Source organism: Patagioenas fasciata, chromosome 2, assembly GCF_037038585.1.
Source record: "Patagioenas fasciata isolate bPatFas1 chromosome 2, bPatFas1.hap1, whole genome shotgun sequence".
In the NCBI taxonomy this organism is placed as follows: Eukaryota; Metazoa; Chordata; class Aves; order Columbiformes; family Columbidae; genus Patagioenas; species Patagioenas fasciata.
In genome coordinates, this window is record NC_092521.1 from 91811984 (window position 1) to 91830806 (window position 18823).

Sequence of the window (18823 nt, forward strand, 5' to 3'; positions counted from 1 at the left end):
GAATTACAAAGATCTGAAAGACAGAGACCAACTGATTGAGAACTTCCCTCCTCTGGAAGCCAGGATGTCCTCACCTTTCCCTTATTGTTTTCAAGTTGAGGGGTGGAGGTGGTGATTTCTGGTGTCCCCAGGAGGTTGTGAAGACCATAAGGTCATATTCAGCACTGGTCTGTGTGGCTAACATCAGTTCTTTGCAACATCATGCTAAGTGTTAGGTTATCATTTAGGTCAACAGCTGCAAATGTTTCTTTCAAAGTTCTTTTCAGACTCCATATTAAAGTGAAGCCTAGTTCTCCAGGATCCACATCAGCCTTCATTTAAGACAAGGAAAACAAAGGAAATGGTTCCTTTGAAACTACTAACGATTGAAGCCTTTTAATTCTTTTCCTGTTTGCCATTAATTTCTGCCCCTGTGAGCCTCAGAGCTTGCTGCTTTAACTTCTAAGCCTTAGAAGCCTTGTTTTCCTCAAGGACACCTTGGATTTATGAACAGTCCTTTCTTTGTTCACCATGCCCTTCCAATTTTTTTTCAGAATCAGGAAGTCATTACAGCACCAGTTGATTCTCTCTCCTTGCCAAGGGAACCTTGAGTTTGGAAAGTATTTTCTGTATGCAGGGAATCCTTTCTTGATCATTTTCCAAGTAATACAGAATGCCTCTTATAAGAAAGACATCTTTGTGTATTCTTACAAAAACATAACATTAATAAAAAGAGATAAATCTAGATTGATCCTGAATTTCCATGCCCCAAACTTCAAAACAACAAAAAAATTATATATTATCATCATTCAGTGAAAAGATTGTCTTCTTCATAAATTAACAAATTCATATTTTCTCAGGCCTGTTTCTCCTTAATAGTCTCATATATACTTTCCTTTTTGCCTTGATTCTTCTCTCTCTGCTCATTATCATTAGGAATCCTATTCTTACCAAGCATGTAAATGGGAATCTTGAAGACTTTTCTGATGCCCACATCTATTATCCCAGTTTTTCCTTTATGTCCTTCCTCTTGAGTCCAATCTAAGCAACGCACAGTCAAATCAGAGACTTAACGTCTTTATTGACAGTGAGTCCTACTTATAAACGCAAAAGAATTAAATCTCCTCTCCTGATTTCACAGGTGTATCCAAAAGGGTATTCCTCAGTTTAGGTTATATCCTAATAATAGAATTAAAAGTTGTTTCAGGTCTCTGAATTCCTCTTGCCAATTTGTACAGCTTTTCAGGCAGACATTGTCCAAAATAATGTTCAACAAGCAAACCCCAGAAATCGATAAATGAGCAAATATGAAAAAAAGGTCTGTATGACAGACCACAAAAATATGTTGCCAGACTATCCATACTGGCAGGGAAAAAGTCGTGAAACAATAAACCAAAGCCAGGCTGAGTTACCATACATGGTTGTTAGCAAAATCATACTGTCACTCATAAGGTGAACAAAAGAAAGGCCACCTTCATGGACCTCACTGATGTACTGCAAAAGGCAACAGTGAAGCAAAGGGCAGAGCCTGGCCACCTACATGAGGAGGATGGGATCCCACTTGACCTGGAAGAGTAAGGTATTTCCTACTGGGGTGCTGCATATGATCCACTGGGAAGGACAGAGACGGAGGGGATTTCTCGTGAGTGATCCCTGCGTTTACTAGAAGATTTGAAAAAGAAGCATCTTTCAGTGTGCTCCTAATGTTGCCAGTGGTGGGAGGGAGAGCCTATCCACGATGAGTCTGTCAGGGGCAGAGGGGGAGAAAAAGAAATGAAACTAAGAAGTTTATAAATTTACAGTTTATCCCTGGGTTAAAAGCCCACCTTGCATATTGTTCCAGATCACAAGCCCAAACCTGTTTCCAGGGAAGCTTCAGGGTCCATTCCAGTTAAATATTTTGTATCCTTGCAAGCAATATTTGGAACATCAGCAAACATAAAAATTTCCAGTTCCTTTTATCACACAGGTACTTGTGTTCTTTTAGAGTATAAATATTTTAAAACTGTTGATTTTTGCATCTTGCTCTTACCTTTATCGTCTTCAGAAGCTAAAATATAACGATCATTACTCACACTCCATTTATTTAAAGTCTCGTCAGCTTGTCTACACAACACAGATTCTCACATGGATGAAGCCACAGACACTCTTTAGACATTCTTGGGGTGCTCCTCAGAGCTCTGAGAGCAAGGCACAAGATGAGCAAGCAGCCTAGGTCTGACAGCCTGTTCTGATCTTCCTGCTACACTGAGGTGCAGCAAGACAGTACAATCTGCATGACAGATCCTCATAATGAGAAAACCAGCAAACAGAGAGAAAAATCAGGAAGGAAGACAAAGTCATAGGATCACAGAGTAGTTTGGGCTGGAAGGGACCTTCAAAGTTCATCTAGTCCAACCCCCCTGCCATGAGCAGGGATATTTTCAATGAGACCAGGTTGCTCAGAGCCCCATCCAACCTGGCCTGGAATGTCTCGAGGGATGGGGCATCTGCCACCTCTCTGGGCAACCTGGGCCAGTGTTTCATCACCCTCATTGTAAAAAATTTCTTTTTCATATCTAACCTGAATCTCCGCTCTTTTAGTTTAAAACCATCACCCCCTGTCCAGTCGCAACAGGCCCTGCTAAAAAGTCTGTCCCCATCTTTCTTATAGGCCCCTTTTAAGGGCTGAAAGGCCCCAATAAAGTCTCCTCAGAGTCTTCTCTTCTTTAGGCTGAGTCCTTTGGCTCTTCTTCCAGCAGAGTCCGCTTGAGAAACACAGACAGAAGCCCAGTCTGAGCTTTATATAGGAAAGTCACAGGCAAATATTTGCCAGGTTGTGAAAATCTGTTCACATGCAGGTCACACTCCGAAAACTACAAAGCTGTTCTTCACAATGAAAAGAACACAAAAACTGCCAAGACCTACATTCCTGAAGCTTTCCAGTCCCTTCTCTATTTGGGATTTAGAAAGCATGTGTCCTCAGGTTTTTTTCACAGTGAGATTCTATTCAGTGGTACCTTCCTAGCAAAAAGGAACCCCACCACATCCCTTTCTCTTGTAGCACAATGCAGAGGTCATCACTGCATTACGCCAGTAGTGGGCCCTGAGACCACGAACCTCCGAAAATTTTTTTTGGCAGTCTATGACATCTGGTCCTGTTCCTCACCAGGAGTGCAACCCACTAGGAAAAGCAATCCAAACAATTGCCAGCGAAGCTTTAAGCTGCCCCCCAATTTATATGCACTTTCCAGATATATTAACTGGAAGAACTAAATAAAGCAAGTTTTTTACAGTATCACCTTGGTTTTGCTGGGATGATTTGTGCAACATGCTGCTTGTCTTACCAACTCTACAGATCTTATAAGTAGCAAGAGTGAGATAATAAAAGAAACATCACAAAAAAATTAGCTACATCAGGTTTTCATTTTAGAATCTTCTAGTGTGAAGCAAAAGCTGTACAGCATGTTGTAGTGCTGATAATCTCTGCTTTTCAGCAGCATTACACTTCTGTTTCTAGCTCTTGTTCTGGGTAGTCAGGGATTCCTGAGAAACCTAGCAGGTTTCAGACTGAGCAGAAATTAGATATTTAATGGTGCAGGATAAAAGCACATAATTACACAGCTCTGCATTTTAGTGTATCAGTATTCTTAACATCTACTGAATACAAACATTCCTGTGTCACCATGTAGAATGACTAATTTAATCTGGAATTAAAATTTATTCAATTTGAGGGCAAAACAACACTGCTGTTTGACTACTTGTAATCGTAGGTCAAGAAGTGAAGAAGAATATCACAATCAATTAATGCTTCTTACAGCCTGAAAGCTGCTGAGTGGATTTTAGTCACTTCACTGGAGGGAACACTATCATTCTTATGAAGAAGAGACTGGAAATTTCCTCATTATAAATATAGCTAACTAAAAGACAAATTTTCCATCATGCAATAAATTGCAAGATACCAATATCTAGATTTCATTCAAGACAAAAAAAAAAAAAAACAACAAACAAACCCAGACCAAACAAAATACCCCACATCTTTGAAAGCAACTTTTCGAAGTCAAAACTTTCAAATATTTCATGAAACAAAATCCTCTATAAATATTTGATCTGAGTGCTTTTTTGAAAGCTTGAAACGACTGTTTGGATAAAATCGTTATCTTTTTGACTGTTACATAAATTAATGGAATATAATATATCTGAAAATAAATTGTCAATAAAGCCAATACATTTTTCCATTAAACATTTCAATTTGTCTGCTGAACACTGCAACACGAAGTTTTCCACCAGCTGGATGTACAAGCAGGCAGCAGGGAGAAGGATTTTCTGTAACATAATTCTGACCATTATATCATGGCAAAAAGGATAACGGACTTAAAAAAAGCAGTCACACAAGCACTTTTCACTAAAAAGCAGTGAAAACCATGTCAAGTGTTCGTGGCCTTCAAAAATTCCTTACTCTCTTTCACTACTTGTGTCTCCTTGTGAGTGTTCTTTGAGGGGATGAGGATGTGCAGGAAGGTTACACTGTACCTGACAAGCCGGAGCCAAGTCAGAGTCCACACAGTTCACGAGAGCTGAGACTGCAGGCTCAAAAAGGCTGCACAGCAAATAAAGGCTGGACACCTTGTCTTGCCCTCTCCTGGAGCTCTCGTTCAGAGTCACAACATCAATACTAAGCCAAAAGTGGTGAGACGCATTCACATCAGTTTCAAAGACCTGTAGACAGAAAGGTTGTGGAGGAAATTGCCAATCCTGGAAAAAGAAGCAGCCCATATGAAATTACATTAAAAAAAAAAAAAAGCACAACGTATTGATCTGAGCTTTGCTAGAATAAAATACTAAACATAGGACCCTTTCCTCACACCATCCACAAGCATTACACTGATAAAAAATTCGCAAAGATAACAAAGTAATTTCACAAAACAAGAAAGAAAATAATCCAGGGAGATTTAGAACAGCATTTTCCCTAAACGTGTTTTCTTAAAACTTTTTGCCACAGATAAAAGGGCTTCACTTAAAGAGCTTTACTTCCTCTTCTTGGGTACATGTTTGTAAATCAGGGAGGAAAATGGTCAGCAGCAGGCCTTCACAGATTTACAAGAACTTTTGGTTGTATATTACATGACCTTTGCTACCATGTGAATGTAATGTCCATCAGGTTAGATGTGATCACAACATAATAAATCACAGAGATTTTTAATACGTGAATCACTCCTGCAGCTTCCCCATCCTCCGTCTAGTCATCCATCTCTCTGCTATTTATAAGATAACAAATCCCAATCCTACAGGTAACTCCAAAGAGCAGTGGTCTGTAAATCAACCTCCCTGGTAAAGATTCTCTCTCCTTTTTGCTCTAAATGAGCTGTGCTACCCCTCCAGCCCTAAATTCAGGACTTTTTCATAGTTTTCTCTTCTCCCATCCTTTCCAGACAAAATAAGAGGTTTTAGGGAGCAGAAAGGACTTAGTTGATGCCCTGGAAAGTTCTGAGGCTTTCATTTAGTGTCATGACGTTATTTACATTTTTTTCTGGGATTTTATTTTCACCTTTTAACTCTAAAAATTAGAACTTCTAAATAAAGCATTTGTCTTTATGAACAGACAAAAACGGTTCCAACATATTTTCCAAATCTGTCTAAAATAGTTCTTGATTACTCCTACTGAGTTATGGTCTAGGAAAATCCACATGATTTATATGTCATAGAAGTGACAAAGCCACAGCTCAAATAATACGTATAATCCTGCACCAACCACAGCACCACACAGTCCCTGAGTGACTGAGCATGTCTGCATGCACATACACCCACAGAACATAAGTACTCCAGTATCAAAACTCTTTCCATACAGACCACATCTGAATGCACAGCTTGTGACCAATCCACGGTGACCCCTTCTTGGCTTCTTTTCTTCAATAGGACTATAGTGCAGAAGAGACCTGCAAATATAACACCCAGTAAGAGAATGGAAGTGTTGCCCAACGCAGGGCATTTAGTGAGATGCACCATCAGTAATATCAGGAGCAGCGTGGTAGTAAAGGATCTTGAATGGAAGAAGTTTCAACTTGATACTCAGCTTACAAAGGAATTAAAGGAAGAATGGCAGAGTTTAAAGAGTAGACACACACACACAAACCCTCATGACTAGCAATTTGGGGAAAACAGTAATAGCACAGGGATAGGACTACTGAGAAATGCAGCTAACCAAGCCAACTCTTTTGGCTTACATTTCTAATGAGCTCTCACTTACACAAGTTCACAAAGATATTTCTGTGGGAGTTTTTTCCCAAATGAAAGCTGAGTAAGAATTTGGCCCAGCTGAATTTGTAATTAAAAGAGCCATGAAGCCACAACAGGATAAACTGCTTTTTGAAGGGTTGACAAGGAGCATCGATACTGTTGCCAAGGTAAGAAAGATCATTCAAATATACTTGATAAAAATCAAGTATAATTCCAGCTGTTGCCATTTCAATATGATGTGGTCCAGTACTCCCAGAGGAGAAAAGTCCACGTGAGTTCAATCCAGATGTGATTTACATATTCCAAGATTGGGCCTTGGAACACATATCTCTCAAGCAACACACCTCGACTATCTCCACACTAGAAACATAAATTGCATTATAATGCACAAATTGAATTCTATTTAAAAGAAGTTTAATAAAATAAATATGAATATGCCTTTAACTCTTCAACTAGAAGCATTTCTCAGATAGATGAAGCTTGTTCTACAGTGCTAAGGAAAGCCTCATGATAAGAGGACAGTTTCTTTACTGCCAAATTACTTAGGACTTCTCTCTACATTTTTTCCTGGGTCTTTTGAGACATCACGACAACCTTAGTATATCAAGGGTCATGCAGAGCTCAGATTTGTTCGTCTGGAAGGAGCTGAATCATTTTGTTCAGAGCAAATGCTTGTTTCACCAACATGGGACCAGTAGCAATAGTATTGAAAGAGTAACCTCATTTGGATTGTCCATTATTAAGGGCTTATTTTTGGCCTCTGAGCCACATGATTGCTTCTGGAGGAAAATTTTGGCAGGTGTTGTCTCTTACTAACATAAAGAAATCCATGACTACCTGATCACACAAAGTACAGCTTGTGATCAAATACAACGAAAGGAATCAGGAACTGGCTGTTTCTAAGATCAGGCTCTCCTTTATTGGGAATGTCTCTCATATGAAATTTTCTATGTGGAAATTCCATTAGAATCCTTGTGCTTTCTGTTTGTTCCTACAGCAAGGTTTATTGCTCAAGGGATCAACAAATCCAGTCAGCAGACCCACTCCAAACCTGGTTTGTCACAGTGGTAACCATTATGAAACCAGCTGAAATTTTCAGTGGAAACGTCTCTCACATTTCCAAAATCTGTGGAAGAAGCTACAGTCATGCATATGCTATGTTCAGATTTGCATTCAGATGATCCAGTTTCACCATTGTGAGTTTGCTGCTTACATCTTCAGATCTGGAGTTTCACTGAAGCCAGGTAGCCAGCCTTCAAAAACCAGAAACGAGAACAGGCTTCAACAATGACACCACTGAATCTTGACCTCAGGGCAACAAATTTTTCTGGTACAGCCAGAGATTTGTGAAATGAGCGATTACACAAGAGTTCTCAGAAGTCAGAGGAGGTCAAAGGAAAAACACAGAGGTATTTTCCAGAAATACGTGAACCCTGTACCATTTATGGGATGCCAAATAAGAATTTTGGCATTAGCTAATATCCTCTTGTGCAGCTGGGCTAAGATGTCTTAATTTCTTCATCACTCATTGAGGACTTTGCCTTTTAGGATTTGTGGGAAGGAAATTGCAGGTAGGTCTCAATGTGCTTGTGTGATGAAAGATGGAGAGGATGATCTCCAAGAAAGTGAGACTTTTTTTTTTCTTTTTTTTTCTTTTTTTTTTTTTTTTTTTTAATTCATGTAACATTTCCCCTTTAATGATTACAGTTCTCTCTGCTTGGTTTTGTCATACCAGTGGAGTAGTGAAATATCACCACTTTGGCATAGAAACATCTTGAGAATGGAGAGGTGATGGTGAATGTGTTGCCCATGATTTCAGTTCGCCCTTTTGAATACTTGCTATTCCAAGCTCCATTGTCCATTTAATTTTTAATATTTCTACTTCCTCCATCTGCTCCTAACACAATTTTATAAATGTCTGTAAAGTAAGTATCCTCAGCTGTGTTTGAGATACATCAAGAAAGCTGTGTGTAAGGCACAGGAGGCTTGCTCAAGTTTTGAGTTGTCTAAATGTTGCCTAAGAATAATAACCAAATTTGAAGTCACCTTCAAGTCTTCAAGCGGCTTAGACTCATTATTTTATCTAGTCTCTGTCATGGCACTCCATCACTGATAGGATGAAGAGTGCAACTCTATTCAGCTGCTGCATGTGCAGAAGTTGCTTCATATCTTTGAACAGCTCGGTTTCCCTCTCCGTTCTTTTCCTATCTCTCTCCAAAGACCCCTCTCTGTGAGCTCTACAAGCTGCTATGCAACTATTTCTCTCGCCAGTTCCATGGTTTTTCTGGAGTAGTTTCCCGAGTCCTACATCAATGGTGTCTAGCAAGCCCTAAGAGCTGCTGTTCAGGCAAGGATCTGTTTGAAGACTGTATCCCTTCAATTATCCTATTTCAGAGCAGGCAGAGACAGTGTTGTATCATAGATCCCCCACATGCAACATGGTAGATTGACTGACCTGAGCTACTCTTTTTCTTGGCTTCTAGTCAAACTCTGGCTCTGCTCATTTCAACAATCTTTTGAGCTGCAACTACCTCAAAGGATGTCTTGCTGGCAGCAAAGTCCTCTCCAGTTTACACATGAAGTCTGGTTCTCTGTTTCCCATCACAGCCTGAGAGGGGCCTTTGAATCGCTCCGTCTCCTCTGGAGGGTTGCAGATACGCCTGTGATTTTCCAACTGCAGGATGTTCTGAACAGAGAAATTTAAAAAGACATATAGAAATAAGGAAGTGCTGATTTGCAGGTACTCTACAGCGGGAAAAGTGGGAGGATTTCTTTAGCACACTACTGCAATGTCTCTCTTTTACTTTAGCATGAATATGTCATTTAAAATACCATATTATGATACCACATGTATGTCAAATTCCTTTCTGGTCTCCAGGGCTGTGGTTCTCTGCTTGTCATTCTACTACAAGCCACACAGTTTTCCTAGATGTCATTAGCCTGTGGAAGACCCTTTTTCTGTTTCTGATGCCTGTGGGATCAAGTCCCAAACCAGCCCATGTTGTTTCTGTAGAGTTTCGTCTCGAAAAAAGGTGCACTGGGGAGTTGGGTACACAGTTTTGATCTTAAAGAGCCTAATTTAAGATAGTTCATTACCACACATCAAATATTATCGCTATCCCACTATAATTTAAAAGTAAATGCATACAGCATTACTAAAAACACTGTTTAAAAAGTTGAAGCATTTGGTACTGTCATGTCTAAATACTTTCATACTCTTCACTTGAAAGCCAAGCAAATTTTTGTTTTTCCAAGAAATACACAATATTTGGCTTTTCTTTTGAAGTTCAAAGAGATGCATTAGAAATGATGGAATTTCCTGTGGAATTGAAATTTCAATTCCTAAAAAACCTAGGGTTTAAGTTTTAGATCCTTGTTTGCTTTGTTTTTAGTAAGATCAGATACTATTTAGATAAGATACTGGATAACAACTAACATCTGCCAAAGTGAATAGTTACTATAACAATAGTTGGGCAATTGATAATGTTTGCGAGGTCTTCTGAAGGTAACTGAATTTTATATATGAATCCCTAAGCAAGTAACTGTGAAAACCCAAAGATAACATAACTCTACTTTATCCCTTCAGCTGTTCAGTTTTGAAGAAATATTGCCAAATTAGTCCTACATAGTTCTAAGAATTTGTAAAAACAAGCTTTTGCAAAAATCTCTGGACTATAAAAATATTTCCTTTCATGTTCTCATGAGCAGGACTTGAATTAATAAAGTAAAATATTTCTTTTTACCAGTTCCTACCTTAATAGAGATCTTTTCAAACAGGCATCGTTCCTTCAAATTGAAAAAATAAGGTTCAGGCTTATTTTTCCAATTGTCATTTATATATATATATATATGCATACGTATGTAAAAAGAGGAGTGAGCAGGGAAAAAGTAAGAGAAAATGGGATTTTAAATAGTTTTTCAAATTCAATATGATTTTTTTAAGGGAGACAGGTAATTTTTTTGACTGATTCTCAGTACAAGTAACTGAAGATACAGAAAGGAAAACTTTCTAAAATAACTTCTTCTCTTTTAAAAAAAAATCTATCATCCACCACATTGCACAAAAGAATGAAGTATTTTAACTTCACCATGTAATATTCTTTTTCAAATTATTCATAAGACTCTCTATGTATGCCATCACTGGAAATGGCTCCTTAATGTAAGGTGGGCTATGCCAAATAAAAGCTCTGTCCTGTAAGAGCAAGAATATTAAAGCCTATGACACACACCCTGCTCAGCTTCTACTGGAACAAACACAGAGAGGTAGGAGGTCTTGGACATGTGGCATGTTGGAGCTGAGAGTTTGGACTGACATGAAGGAAAGCAGTGACATGCTATATTAAGAAGGGCATTTTAGGAAAAGGACCTGGAATCTGCCAAAAATGGGAGTATGAGCCAGGGAAACAGAGTCGCCAAGAAAACTAGCTGGTCAGAAGCCAGGTAGCACCTGGTGTGAGAGGTCAAGAGAAGGAATGGGAGAAAATATGGAGGCTTATTGCCTACGCTATCACCAGCAACACCTAGTCTGACACGTAACCTGGCTGAGCTCAGCCTTTTAGATAAGGGTTGTGTCTGTTCCTGCAATTACTGTGGTTTCTGAAAAAGAGCAATGCCTTTTGAATTGCATCGTGTCAGTAAGAGCTGTGGGAAGCCTGTTGTGGCTGCAGCTGTGGTGGATGTCGCATGGTCACAGCTCAAAACAAACATGTGAAGGGTGCAAAGATGCCTTTGCTCTGGAGAGGCATAATAGCACCAGTAATGTATTTATTGAGTCAATAATGGGGTGCTGCACAAGGACACTTGGAAAATGGTGCTTAAAAATTAATGTTTAAGACATAAGTGTTTCCACACAATTCCAGAAAAATTAAGCCACCTTGTTTTACCACCCGCTTATTTTATTTCAGCTTTTAGAGCCAAGCATCTTTTCTGCCTATCTGAGATATTATAAAAACAACTATGAATCAGGAGAGGTGGTAGAGGTCTGAGTTTTTTTTATTTCAACAAACCATCAGAATAATTTTTCTTCAGCTGTGGAACACTGTAATATTAAGCAATGCAGTCTTGGACATTGTGCATTTTTTCCTAATCTTTGAAGTCCAATATTTTCTTCACTAAAAGGCCAAGAGATCCAATTTCTTTAAAGACAGCTGTGTCCATTAACATAATGTCATTTGGAGAACCAGAAACCTAGCCCTACAAAACTGGCCTTAACAAGCACCATTTGCACAAATAATCAAGAGGCTCTTACCAACAGAGCATGATAATAAATTTATGCAGTGACTACTGCTCTGATGTGTATTTACAAGAGATGTAAGAAACAAAACTCCAGTTTGACCTATTACATGAAGTATTCTCCTCATATGGACTTCCAAGTGTGATTGTTATTATCATTACAGCCAGCACTGTTCAAAAGAGATGTTTGAAGAAGCTCTTCAGCGGTCAGCATTGAGACTTCAGGCTACTATGTTATTATCAGACCAGGAATTGACCTAGCCATGCTTTCTAAACTTGCTACAGCACTCTGGAAAGGCAAGAAATGCTCTTGATTATACTTCATACAAGAGGAGGAAATTGAACGGGATACGCTTAGACATTTCAGATACATTTATTGCTGTTTATCAATTTTATGTTTCTAAATTTGTCTCCTCAGAGAAAATTTCTCTACTTTGAATCTGCTCCTCTCAAAATGATTTATAACCTTCATCTTCAATGATGCCAAGATCTTTAAAAGATCTGAGACTTGAATTAGAAAGCAGCCACCACTGAATCACAGCTACTCCATGGGGCAATACTGTATGATATTGTTTGAAGATAAACTCAGACCTTCTGTGCTTCGCATCACTTAGAAAGTTTGAGAAGGACAGCAATTGTTATTTTTCTTCAGAGGTGAGCACATACTGGGATTGCAAAGGTCTGCTTTGAAATGAGTACAGGGCATTTGCCTCTAACTTCTTCTAAAAGCCCTGCTATCCATTCTCACTTCTCTCATCCCCTGGAACTATAAGTTGCCTTTCAGGTACAGTCGGGACTCTTTACACAAGAAATTCCCCCAAAAGAAGGCATTTCCTGATCCTTCATCCACTTTTTTTTTAAGATATTATCAAGGGATAGTATATATTCAGCCCTAAAAATATTGACTCAGTTAACTAGGAATCATTATATTATTACAGTACTAGTAGTGCCCTCCATTATGACAGGTATAAGACAATTTATCTCTACTGTATTTCAGTATTTTGCCATTTTTGGTAAGTAGGTTGGTTAACTTGAACAGGACTTGAGGCTTGCCATAATAGGGAGAATTAGAAGACAGCCTGTGTTTCAAAAAGGGAAATATCTCTCTTCATACTTCTATCATATCAACATACACTTCAGCAAAGGCTACAGATTCACATTAAGACCCAAACTCCCATGTTTGTTTAGAAAGAGAGACAGAATATCCTCATACAGAAATAGGGTAAAGCGCTTCTGAGAGACTGCAATAGCCTCACTGCCGAAAAGCAGGGCACAGCAGACAAAAAGGAAAGCTGTGCAGAGGCAGCAGCATTGAACCACCCAGGGAGATCTTAAGTATGCATCAGATGAGCCCGACCTTCAGTGTGTGGGTGTGCTGAGATTTTAAAGATGCGCCAGTCAAGGAGAAAGAGGAGTCTCCATTTTAAGCTACATACCGCGTTCCACGTGCGTTAAGCAAGGTAAATTCCCAGATTTTAGGGACCGTGCCCAGGAAGCAGTTAAGGTATTTAGGAAGATAAAAACCTCTCTCCATGCTGCATTTAAAACACAACTGACTGAGAGACTGATCTGCACTCTGCTCATGGCCCTTGATACCAGCAGCATGTAGCACAGCAGAGAGACTACAAGGTGAAAAATAAAGCGATATGGGAAACCATCCACTGCCCCTCACAGCATAGCTGGAAGTCATTTATTTGTCAGCATCATTAATTTATTAGCCACAGGTCTAAATCCTGGTGCTTTGAGAAGCTTGGCTTTTTTTGGCACAGACTCAGAGCCATGCCTGGATTCCTGCTCACCCTCCTCTATGGCCTCCCAGAGAGCCCCTGCATCCACCTGCAGTGCAGCACTTGGCCACGGTTCCTCTGCGTGCATGAATGAACATGCAGGCTGAGAAGAAAGGCGTACGTGGAAATCCTCAGGCCTGGCTCGCTGCCCTGTGACAACACGTTGCTCTGTCAGCTGAGACACCACACTGCAACAAGGCTGGGAAAAATCCCCCTGCGTGCATCCTCCAAACTACAGGGAAACCCAGCCCTGTCCTACCAGGGGAACAAGTGACAGAGCACAGGTCTCAGGCCTCTCTTTTTTACACTCTAAGCTGGGATGGCTTTATAGCATTATGTCCCAATAAATAAAAATAAGAACTGTTGACCTCAGATCTGAGCACCACAAAGATGCTTGATAGAAATCTTTCCCTTGTCTCAGGATCTTGTAAAAGGTAAGAAAGGTAAGTACTCACAAGCCCTCACTGGCATGCAAGTAGGGACGTAACAAGTGAATCCATCTATCAAAACTACCAATTTTGTTCTTTGTAAAGCCAAACCAAGTACCTTCTGAGGGAAAAATAAAGGCTACCTAAATTCAGTAACGCTAGCCAAAGGAGACTGAGGATTCAGGGTGGCACAGAGCTGTGTTTGTATAACTTCAAAATAAAGCTGTTGATCTAAGGCAGCAGACACTCTGCCTCTTTTCCTCCAAGCACACATATGATCTTCTAAATTATGTTTTCTGTTTCTCAATTCATTATTAACCAATGTACCTGCATCCTGTGTATCAACTAGAATATATTTGCGGCCAAAGCAATTATACTTGTCACATGAACATTCTACTTGAGAGGCATCACAGGTCTGATCAAAGTCAGACTTTTTACAATAACTTTGAAGTCATTTAATCACACAGACTGTGATTACCATCAGCCCTTCTCTTACCCATGCAAGTGCCCACACAATTCTGGGTTTCTCCTCACCTTAAATTCAAAGGTTTCAGGAAGCAGCTGATTTATTGTCAGAAAGATTTAGTTTTCACAGGCACCATTCAGGTGGAAATCAAACTAGTAACAATGCTGAACAACTTAATCATTCAGACCTCCCTGTCCCCATGGGGATGGTGTGTTGCGGAGGTCTTGGAAATACAAAAGAAGTAGTGGAGAAGGTCCCACCCCTGTAGCTATTCCTCAAGAAAATACAGAGTGTTCCACCAACTCACCCATTTCTTTGAGAGGTCTTTTTTTCCCCAAACAAGCACTCTGTTGCTTCTATTTCCATGCGCATTAAGGTCCCTCCCCACCTACCTCAGAGATGAAGACTGTGGTAGCAAAAGACTAGGTACTGTTTTCTGGGACCACACACCAGGCAGCACCAGAGAACATCATCTTCTTCACTCACTGCTCTAGCCTGTGCTATGATAACCAGGTGACTGACATCGGATAACACTACTCTGTCACAGTTTCTGCAAGAATGTGCAGAAAATCTGTCCATAGAGGAAAAACTTCAACTTAAAAAAGCACATGAAAAAATTGTACTTTTACCTGCCAATAACAATACACCAAACTCCACTAAACAATACTCTAAACCTGAGGCACCTCAATGAACCGTAAATTGTTCTATTTTAAAAAAGAAAAGCTATGAAAACCTTGGTCTAATTACTTGTTAAGACAAGTAAAATACAGGAAAAAAATTCAAATCAACAAATAAAAATTAAATTTGTTGCCTTGCAGCTTCATTTAAAACTTATTTGGAAACTTCCAAAAGTTTAAACTGTGATATGAATTTAGGCACCGCTTAATGACTTGGCTCAAGCTGAATATATCCTCATTATGCAAATGTGTTTTAATTAGTCCTGATTAAGTAACTGTCATTCACTACTATTAGGTGAAACAACTCCTAGAAGGGTTCCGACTAAAACAGAGATCCCAGTTGAACATATCATTTTCCCCTTAGTTTGAACTCAGGATGTTCAGACAAGGCCCTTATTTAATGTCCACAAAGTGTTGGATCTGATACTATGATTATTTAGAAAAAATCATGTACTGCCAATGATAAGATCTCACTCCCAAAACAACAGCCCCAGGTAAAGCAAAATAAACTTCTCGAAACCTTTGACGTGTTCATGAGTAAAGGCAATAGAGTAGACCTTTCCAAGGCTGAGAAAGGGTTAATCCCTATAACTCTTGTTAAAAACAGTAGGTAAATCCCTAGGAAGACACTGAAAACTTCAGCCCAGACCTTACGTCTCATTGCTCTCAGAGCAAATAAACCACAGACCACAAGGGACAGTTCACCTGCATGGACAGGTGCTCCTGCCAGCCGTCTGGCCAGGAGGAGATGAGCTACAGCTTCCACAACACTGTCATTTGGTGCAAAATCCAAGTTAAATATGGGTGGCGCACTGGGGTATGAGGACCATGCATTAAACTGTCCAAGGAAGGAAACACCTCCTGCTGTGCTTCCAGAGTACCGTGTAATTTACAGTCACTGCTGTGGATTCTCTAGGAGAATATTAATGTCTCTACTTCCCAGACAGAAATATTAAAAAGTCATTATTATAATCTGAAACTGTAGGTAACAGAGCTAAAAAGAAAGGGGGTTTTCTGCATAGACATTCTTTCCCGGCTAGGAGCTGAGTGTAATACACTTTTTCTTAAGCTTTTATTGAAATGGGCTTCCACACCATATTCAAACTCAGCCAAGTGCCCTATTCACATCTCTTCATCAAAAATACACGCTTTCCCTTATTTCTATTTCAAAGGGAACAAAGCTCATTTAAGAAAAAATATGTTGTGTTTGTTTGTTTGTTAAATTTGTTCTTATTAAAAAAATTGAATTTCAAAATATAATTTTCCAAACAATTTTTTTTTTCTGGTAAAAATGTGAGATCTTTATCCAGAATCTGCTTTTCTAGCACACGCTAAAGTAGAAACAGAAACATTTGCTTAGGTAAAACACAGCTGAGCATGAGTCAAGCCCTACGCTTTTTCTTCTCTTTAGTAAGGTAACACTTTCAGATTCCCATTTACTTCTGGGCACCTTGGGCAACTTCATCAGTTAATACAATGGCTTTTGTGTTTCTGTTCAGTTTGACATTTCTCTCAGTATGCAGGATATTACCTACGCAATTCAGACCATCTTTGCACGACTAGCTAGTGTGATAATGGCAACAAATGTGGGAATGTTTTCAGCAATAATGTTCTGTGTCTCTAGAGAGTCCCTGGCCCAAAAGGTGACAACGAGCAGATGTGCCTTCTGTGTGCCACACAACACCTCCCTGCAACTGATTAACTCTGCCACATGCTCCGCTAAGTGAAGAAGGAAATTTTTCCTTAAGCTTTTAAATTTCAGTTATGACCATGCAGTCATAAAATGGGAGAGCTAATCAGCCAAGCACAGACTTCTGCTCTGGAGAAGCTTTGCTATCTTGGTAACTCAGCCACCAACTATACCACCAGAATTAGACCATCCCAACTGTTTTATAATGAAAGTGTGTAAATGATGTCTTTGTATCTTATGATGGATGCTGACATACCCACACATTAAGCTGGGAACCCAGTGGGGAAAGGGAATTTTTAAGGTGATCCAAACCAAAACACTAGAAATAAACAAAGCAAATTACAACTAAAACAAGTTAGGGTTGTGAAATTTTTCAACTGATACTTCTACAGAAATAGAAACTGACAATATTAACTTGAAATGTGGGGACCATCCCAGTTTCTGCACGGAGCTGTTTCATGTTAGTGTGTTAAGTTTGATATTCCATCAGCAATGGACCAAACTGAGCCAAAGAAAATGCTGATCTCTCACATGGCAAGATACTAAAGACGAATTAGAGAACTCTCATCACAGAATAATCTGACATAAAAATGGGTATTTTTAGAAATAGCTGGAAAAACAGAAGCAAGCCTGAAGTCTTGCTTGACCAAAGTGACAACCTAATGAGGGGTTCTGAAGAAGAAAGTGGTGGGAGTAGATGTCTGAGAAAAGTTCAGTGAACAGCCAAAGGCTTACATGACCAAAACCAGTTTGTACAGTATGGTTCAACATCTTACACAAACCTTGATGGTCAATAGTCTTGCATGAAGATACTGGAATTTTCCAGAATTGCAAAAAACAATAGTTAACAACAAAAGACATATTCTGGGCATCTAAAATCTTTATGGGAAGAGTGGGCCACTTTGAGTGGCTGACAGCAGCTTTGCAAGAGAGCAACAGAGGCCACAATGTGAACTAGGAGATGCAGAAAGTCACATGTACACAGACTGTTGCGGACTCAAAATTTTCACTGCCCATGCTCCACGTGGAATTCACACAGCACCCAGTGAGGGCAGAGAAGGAGAGGCTGTCAGTCCTAATTTATGTAGATGTACCTTCAGATACCATGCTTCATTCAACATTTTACTCTTTGAATGCAAAAAAAATATTCATTGGAGAAACAGCCAATGCTGTGGTCATTTCTCTTTTAACTAAAAGTATATTCATAAATCATTCAGCACTCTGAGATGCTTGTGCTCCCAATTCTTACGTATGTCAAAACCCATTGTAGCATTCTTGCTAGGGCAAAGGACCTTATCTGTTGGTGCTGATACATCAAGTGGCTAGAAAAGGGTCTGTATACAAAAATAAGAATTGAGTCTACAGGTCTTTACAGTCAGTCTTGGTTCAGGACCAGCAGTGAATTAATAATTTTTACTGTAGCAGTTGTATTATGATAAAACAGATTTATACTAGGTGATTGTGACTGTTCACAGCCATGTACTCAGAAGCCTGGGCATAGGGTAAAGCTCCACCAGGCAGAAATATATGTATGCACACAACATGTGACATCTTTTTTGCGTCCAGTACTTCCAGAATGTACAGAGACGCACTCAGGCAGAACTGCGAGCTGGTGTTATGCAATGGAGTTGCACATCTGCAGAGGACACACTGGGTTTCCACATGGCCTGTGGTATTGTTGAACTATTATAGCTCTTTTTTCTGCTGCAAGTACTTTTGCTCCAGCAAGGTTACAAAAACACTAAGAATCCTTGAAAAAGTCCAAAGTCCACAAATTCTGGGCAGAAAAAAAAGACACAGCTGAAGAACCTGAACATAGAGTTACATTAGCAAAGGGGTACATCCAAGCATTAGTCTAAGTAGCTCACCGGTCAGGCTTGTGGGGGGAATGAGTTGGGAGGGTTTTTCTCTCTGAACTAGATTATAAAATAGAAACCCCCAGTGACCTGCAGAAAGCCTATCTACTTGAATAGTTAAATCAAGATGCCAGCCACTTGCAGTAGCTGAGGACAGAAGCAGCACATACCAAACCAGAAACGGGAAAGTGTTAGAGATTTTTTTACCTCAGGTTGGTCATATTTGGTGCTGCTGCTTTGAGGAGTCCTCTCTTGTTCCCACATAGCATAAAGGTCTGATAATAAAATATGTTTAAAAGAACTAAAATTCAGAAGAGCTCTACAACTAAGGTTTTTCACCCTTAATGTTCCTCTTTAAAGTGTCCCTGAAGTATACAAGGTCACTCTGTAAACACACAATTTTTGTGAGACATGCTTTTCCTCTGCATTTTTATGTCAGCTTTCCTGCATTTTAAAGCGCTACAATTTTAGGTAACCCCCAACATGGTCATA

The 18823-nt window shown here is 39.5% G+C and overlaps 1 long non-coding RNA gene across 1 annotated transcript in view; it reads right to left on the bottom strand.

Annotated features, from left to right (window-relative positions):
- Positions 1–5820: 5820 nt before the first annotated feature.
- The window catches only part of LOC139827404 (uncharacterized), a 58493-nt gene continuing 45490 nt past the window's right edge, over positions 5821–18823 (bottom strand). Inside the window, exons 2-3 of the long non-coding RNA XR_011737938.1 lie at positions 8651–8881; positions 5821–5894 (exon numbers count right to left, since the gene is read on the bottom strand). This is a non-coding gene — a long non-coding RNA (uncharacterized lncRNA). The remainder of the gene's footprint in view (positions 5895–8650; positions 8882–18823) is intronic.